Source organism: Bradysia coprophila, unplaced genomic scaffold (genome assembly GCF_014529535.1).
Source record: "Bradysia coprophila strain Holo2 unplaced genomic scaffold, BU_Bcop_v1 contig_216, whole genome shotgun sequence".
NCBI lineage: Eukaryota > Metazoa > Arthropoda > Insecta > Diptera > Sciaridae > Bradysia > Bradysia coprophila.
The window spans coordinates 32,267-40,145 of record NW_023503478.1 but is presented as its reverse complement, the minus strand read 5'-3'; positions in this window follow the sequence as shown (position 1 = coordinate 40,145).

Below are 7,879 nucleotides of genomic sequence, written 5' to 3'. Positions count from 1 at the left end.
AATTTCAACGTTTAAATTAATTATTTTCCAAATGATGAATTTCAACGTTTAAATTAATTATTTTCCAAATGATGAATTTCGACGTTTAAATTAATTATTTTCCAAATGATGAATTTCGACGTTTAAATTAATTATTTTCCAAATGATGAATTTCGACGTTTAAATTAATTATTTTCCAAATGATGAATTTCGACGTTTAAATTAATTATTTTCCAAATGATGAATTTCGACGTTTAAATTAATTATTTTCCAAATGATGAATTTCGACGTTTAAATTAATTATTTTCCAAATGATGAATTTCGACGTTTAAATTAATTATTTTCCAAATGATGAATTTCGACGTTTAAATTAATTATTTTCCAAATGATGAATTTCAACGTTTAAATTAATTATTTTCCAAATGATGAATTTCGACGTTTAAATTAATTATTTTCCAAATGACGAATTTCGACGTTTAAATTAATTATTTTCCAAATGATGAATTTCGACGTTTAAATTAATTATTTTCCAAATGATGAATTTCGACGTTTAAATTAATTATTTTCCAAATGATGAATTTCGACGTTTAAATTAATTATTTTCCAAATGATGAATTTCGACGTTTAAATTAATTATTTTCCAAATGATGAATTTCGACGTTTAAATTAATTATTTTCCAAATGATGAATTTCGACGTTTAAATTAATTATTTTCCAAATGATGAATTTCGACGTTTAAATTAATTATTTTCCAAATGATGAATTTCGACGTTTAAATTAATTATTTTCCAAATGATGAATTTCGACGTTTAAATTAATTATTTTCCAAATGATGAATTTCGACGTTTAAATTAATTATTTTCCAAATGATGAATTTCGACGTTTAAATTAATTATTTTCCAAATGATGAATTTCAACGTTTAAATTAATTATTTTCCAAATGATGAATTTCAACGTTTAAATTAATTATTTTCCAAATGATGAATTTCAACGTTTAAATTAATTATTTTCCAAATGATGAATTTCAACGTTTAAATTAATTATTTTCCAAATGATGAATTTCGACGTTTAAATTAATTATTTTCCAAATGATGAATTTCGACGTTTAAATTAATTATTTTCCAAATGATGAATTTCGACGTTTAAATTAATTATTTTCCAAATGATGAATTTCGACGTTTAAATTAATTATTTTCCAAATGATGAATTTCAACGTTTAAATTAATTATTTTCCAAATGATGAATTTCGACGTTTAAATTAATTATTTTCCAAATGATGAATTTCAACGTTTAAATTAATTATTTTCCAAATGATGAATTTCAACGTTTAAATTAATTATTTTCCAAATGATGAATTTCGACGTTTAAATTAATTATTTTCCAAATGATGAATTTCAACGTTTAAATTAATTATTTTCCAAATGATGAATTTCAACGTTTAAATTAATTATTTTCCAAATGATGAATTTCAACGTTTAAATTAATTATTTTCCAAATGATGAATTTCAACGTTTAAATTAATTATTTTCCAAATGATGAATTTCGACGTTTAAATTAATTATTTTCCAAATGATGAATTTCGACGTTTAAATTAATTATTTTCCAAATGATGAATTTCGACGTTTAAATTAATTATTTTCCAAATGATGAATTTCGACGTTTAAATTAATTATTTTCCAAATGATGAATTTCGACGTTTAAATTAATTATTTTCCAAATGATGAATTTCAACGTTTAAATTAATTATTTTCCAAATGATGAATTTCAACGTTTAAATTAATTATTTTCCAAATGATGAATTTCAACGTTTAAATTAATTATTTTCCAAATGATGAATTTCAACGTTTAAATTAATTATTTTCCAAATGATGAATTTCAACGTTTAAATTAATTATTTTCCAAATGATGAATTTCAACGTTTAAATTAATTATTTTCCAAATGATGAATTTCAACGTTTAAATTAATTATTTTCCAAATGATGAATTTCAACGTTTAAATTAATTATTTTCCAAATGATGAATTTCAACGTTTAAATTAATTATTTTCCAAATGATGAATTTCAACGTTTAAATTAATTATTTTCCAAATGATGAATTTCAACGTTTAAATTAATTATTTTCCAAATGATGAATTTCAACGTTTAAATTAATTATTTTCCAAATGATGAATTTCAACGTTTAAATTAATTATTTTCCAAATGATGAATTTCAACGTTTAAATTAATTATTTTCCAAATGATGAATTTCAACGTTTAAATTAATTATTTTCCAAATGATGAATTTCAACGTTTAAATTAATTATTTTCCAAATGATGAATTTCAACGTTTAAATTAATTATTTTCCAAATGATGAATTTCAACGTTTAAATTAATTATTTTCCAAATGATGAATTTCAACGTTTAAATTAATTATTTTCCAAATGATGAATTTCAACGTTTAAATTAATTATTTTCCAAATGATGAATTTCAACGTTTAAATTAATTATTTTCCAAATGATGAATTTCAACGTTTAAATTAATTATTTTCCAAATGATGAATTTCAACGTTTAAATTAATTATTTTCCAAATGATGAATTTCAACGTTTAAATTAATTATTTTCCAAATGATGAATTTCAACGTTTAAATTAATTATTTTCCAAATGATGAATTTCAACGTTTAAATTAATTATTTTCCAAATGATGAATTTCAACGTTTAAATTAATTATTTTCCAAATGATGAATTTCAACGTTTAAATTAATTATTTTCCAAATGATGAATTTCAACGTTTAAATTAATTATTTTCCAAATGATGAATTTCAACGTTTAAATTAATTATTTTCCAAATGATGAATTTCAACGTTTAAATTAATTATTTTCCAAATGATGAATTTCAACGTTTAAATTAATTATTTTCCAAATGATGAATTTCAACGTTTAAATTAATTATTTTCCAAATGATGAATTTCAACGTTTAAATTAATTATTTTCCAAATGATGAATTTCAACGTTTAAATTAATTATTTTCCAAATGATGAATTTCAACGTTTAAATTAATTATTTTCCAAATGATGAATTTCAACGTTTAAATTAATTATTTTCCAAATGATGAATTTCAACGTTTAAATTAATTATTTTCCAAATGATGAATTTCAACGTTTAAATTAATTATTTTCCAAATGATGAATTTCAACGTTTAAATTAATTATTTTCCAAATGATGAATTTCAACGTTTAAATTAATTATTTTCCAAATGATGAATTTCAACGTTTAAATTAATTATTTTCCAAATGATGAATTTCAACGTTTAAATTAATTATTTTCCAAATGATGAATTTCAACGTTTAAATTAATTATTTTCCAAATGATGAATTTCAACGTTTAAATTAATTATTTTCCAAATGATGAATTTCAACGTTTAAATTAATTATTTTCCAAATGATGAATTTCAACGTTTAAATTAATTATTTTCCAAATGATGAATTTCAACGTTTAAATTAATTATTTTCCAAATGATGAATTTCAACGTTTAAATTAATTATTTTCCAAATGATGAATTTCAACGTTTAAATTAATTATTTTCCAAATGATGAATTTCAACGTTTAAATTAATTATTTTCCAAATGAATGAATTTTCAACGTTTAAATTAATTATTTTCCAAATGATGAATTTCAACGTTTAAATTAATATTATTTCCAAATTGAGATGAATTTCAACGTTTAAATTATTATTTTCCAAATGATGATTTCAACGTTTAAATTGATTATTTTCCAAATGATGAATTTCAACGTTAAAATTAATATTTTCAAATGATGAATTTTAAACGTTTAAATTAATTATTTTCCAAATGATGAATTTCAACGTTTAAATTAATTATTTTCCAAATGATGAATTTCAACGTTTAAATTGAATTATTTTTCCAAATGATGAATTTCAACGTTTAAATTAATTATTTTCCAAATGATGAATTTCAAGTTTAATTAATTTTTTTCCAAATGATGAATTTTAACGTTTAAATTAATTATTTTCCAAATGATGAATTTCAACGTTTAAATTAATTATTTTCCAAATGATGAATTTTAACGTTTAAATTAATTATTTTCCAAATGATGAATTTCAACGTTTAATTATATTTTCCAAATGATGAATTTTTAACGTTTAATTAATTTTTCCAAATGATGAATTTCAACGTTTAAATTGATTATTTTCCAAATGATGAATTTCAACGTTTAAATTAATTATTTCCAAATGATGAATTTCAACGTTTAAATTATATTTTCCAAATGATGAATTTAACGTTTAAATAATTATTTTCCAAATATGAATCGTTTAAATTAATTATTTTCAAATGATGAATTTCAACGTTTAAATTAATTATTTTCCAAATGATGAATTTTCAACGTTTAAATTGAATTATTTTCCAAATGATGAATTTCAACGTTTAAATTGATTATTTTCCAAATGATGAATTTCAACGTTTAGAATTAATTATTTTCCAAATGATGAATTTCAACGTTTAAATTAATTATTTTTCCAAATGATGAATTTTAACGTTTAAATTAATTATTTTCCAAATGATGAATTTCAACGTTTAAATTAATTATTTTCCAAATGATGAATTTCAAACGTTTAAATTATTATTTTTCCAAATGATGAATTTTCAACGTTTAAATTAATTATTTTCCAAATGATGAATTTTAACGTTTAAATTAATTATTTTCCAAAATTGATGAATTTTCAACGTTTAAATTAATTATTTTCCAAATTATATTTTCACGTTTAAATTAATTATTTTCCAAATGATGAATTTTAACGTTTAAATTAATTATTTTCCAAATGATGAATTTCAACGTTTAAATTAATTATTTTCCAAATGATGAATTTTCAACGTTTAAATTAATTATTTTCCAAATGATGAATTTTAAACGTTTTAAATTAATTATTTTCCAAATGATGAATTTCAACGTTTAAATTGAATTATTTTCCAAATGATGAATTTCAACGTTTAAATTGAATTATTTTCCAAATGATGAATTTTAACGTTTAAATTAATTATTTTCCAAATGATGAATTTTAATTTAAATTATTATTTTAAATGATGATTTCAACGTTTAAATTGATTATTTTCCAAATGATGAATTTCAACGTTTAAATTAATTATTTTCCAAATGATGAATTTCAACGTTTAAATTAATTATTTTCCAAATGATGTTTTAACGTTTAAATTATTATTTCCAAATGATGAATTTCAACGTTTTAAATTAATTATTTTCCAAATGATGAATTTTCAACGTTTAAATTAATTATTTTCCAAATGATGAATTTCAACGTTTAAATTGATTATTTTCCAAATATGAATTTCAACGTTTAAATTATTATTTTCCAAATGATGAATTTCAACGTTTAAATTGAATTATTTTCCAAATGATGAATTTCAACGTTTAAATTGAATTATTTTCCAAATGATACAATGAATTTCAACGTTTAAATTAATTATTTTCCAAATGATGAATTTCAACGTTTAAATTGATTATTTTCCAAATGATGAATTTCAACGTTTAAATTGATTATTTTCCAAATGATGAATTTCAACGTTTAAATTGAATTATTTTCCAAATGATGAATTTCAACGTTTTAAATTAATTTATTTTCCAAATGATGAATTTCAACGTTTAAATTATTATTTTCCAAATGATGAATTTCAACGTTTAAATTAATTATTTTCCAAATGATGAATTTCAACGTTTAAATTAATTATTTTCCAAATGATGAATTTCAACGTTTAAATTAATTATTTTCCCAAATGATGAATTTCAACGTTTAAATTAATTATTTTCCAAATGATGAATTTCAACGTTTAAATTAATTATTTTCCAAATGATGAATTTCAACGTTTAAATTAATTATTTTCCAAATGATGAATTTTAACGTTTAAATTAATTATTTTCCAAATGATGAATTTCAACGTTTAAATTAATTATTTTCCAAATGATGAATTTTCAAACGTTTAAATTAATTATTTTCCAAATGATGAATTTCAACGTTTAAATTAATTATTTTCCAAATGATGAATTTCAACGTTTAAATTGAATTATTTTCCAAATGATGAATTTCAACGTTTAAATTGATTATTTTCCAAATGATGAATTTCAACGTTTAAATTAATTATTTTCCAAATGATGAATTTAACGTTTAAATTAATTATTTTCCAAATGATGAATTTCAACGTTTAAATTAATTATTTTCCAAATGATGAATTTTAACGTTTAAATTAATTATTTTCCAAATGATGAATTTCAACGTTTAAATTGATTATTTTCCAAATGATGAATTTCAACGTTTAAATTAATTATTTTCCAAATGATGAATTTTAACGTTTAAATTAATTATTTTCCAAATGATGAATTTCAACGTTTAAATTAATTATTTTCCAAATGATGAATTTCAACGTTTAAATTAATTATTTTCCAAATGATGAATTTCAACGTTTAAATTGATTATTTTCCAAATGATGAATTTCAACGTTTAAATTGATTATTTTCCAAATGATGAATTTCAACGTTTAAATTAATTATTTTCCAAATGATGAATTTCAACGTTTAAATTGATTATTTTCCAAATGATGAATTTCAACGTTTAAATTGATTATTTTCCAAATGATGAATTTCAACGTTTAAATTGATTATTTTCCAAATGATGAATTTCAACGTTTAAATTAATTATTTTCCAAATGATGAATTTCAACGTTTAAATTGATTATTTTCCAAATGATGAATTTCAACGTTTAAATTAATTATTTTCCAAATGATGAATTTCAACGTTTAAATTAATTATTTTCCAAATGATGAATTTCAACGTTTAAATTAATTATTTTCCAAATGATGAATTTCAACGTTTAAATTAATTATTTTCCAAATGATGAATTTTAACGTTTAAATTAATTATTTTCCAAATGATGAATTTCAACGTTTAAATTAATTATTTTCCAAATGATGAATTTTAACGTTTAAATTAATTATTTTCCAAATGATGAATTTTAACGTTTAAATTAATTATTTTCCAAATGATGAATTTCAACGTTTAAATTAATTATTTTCCAAATGATGAATTTCAACGTTTAAATTAATTATTTTCCAAATGATGAATTTTAACGTTTAAATTAATTATTTCCAAATGATGAATTTCAACGTTTAAATTGATTATTTTCCAAATGATGAATTTCAACGTTTAAATTGATTATTTTCCAAATGATGAATTTCAACGTTTAAATTAATTATTTTCCAAATGATGAATTTTAACGTTTAAATTAATTATTTTCCAAATGATGAATTTCAACGTTTAAATTAATTATTTTCCAAATGATGAATTTTAACGTTTAAATTAATTATTTTCCAAATGATGAATTTCAACGTTTAAATTGATTATTTTCCAAATGATGAATTTCAACGTTTAAATTAATTATTTTCCAAATGATGAATTTTAACGTTTAAATTAATTATTTTCCAAATGATGAATTTCAACGTTTAAATTAATTATTTTCCAAATGATGAATTTCAACGTTTAAATTAATTATTTTCCAAATGATGAATTTCAACGTTTAAATTGATTATTTTCCAAATGATGAATTTCAACGTTTAAATTGATTATTTTCCAAATGATGAATTTCAACGTTTAAATTAATTATTTTCCAAATGATGAATTTCAACGTTTAAATTGATTATTTTCCAAATGATGAATTTCAACGTTTAAATTGATTATTTTCCAAATGATGAATTTCAACGTTTAAATTAATTATTTTCCAAATGATGAATTTCAACGTTTAAATTGATTATTTTCCAAATGATGAATTTCAACGTTTAAATTGATTATTTTCCAAATGATGAATTTCAACGTTTAAATTGATTATTTTCCAAATGAT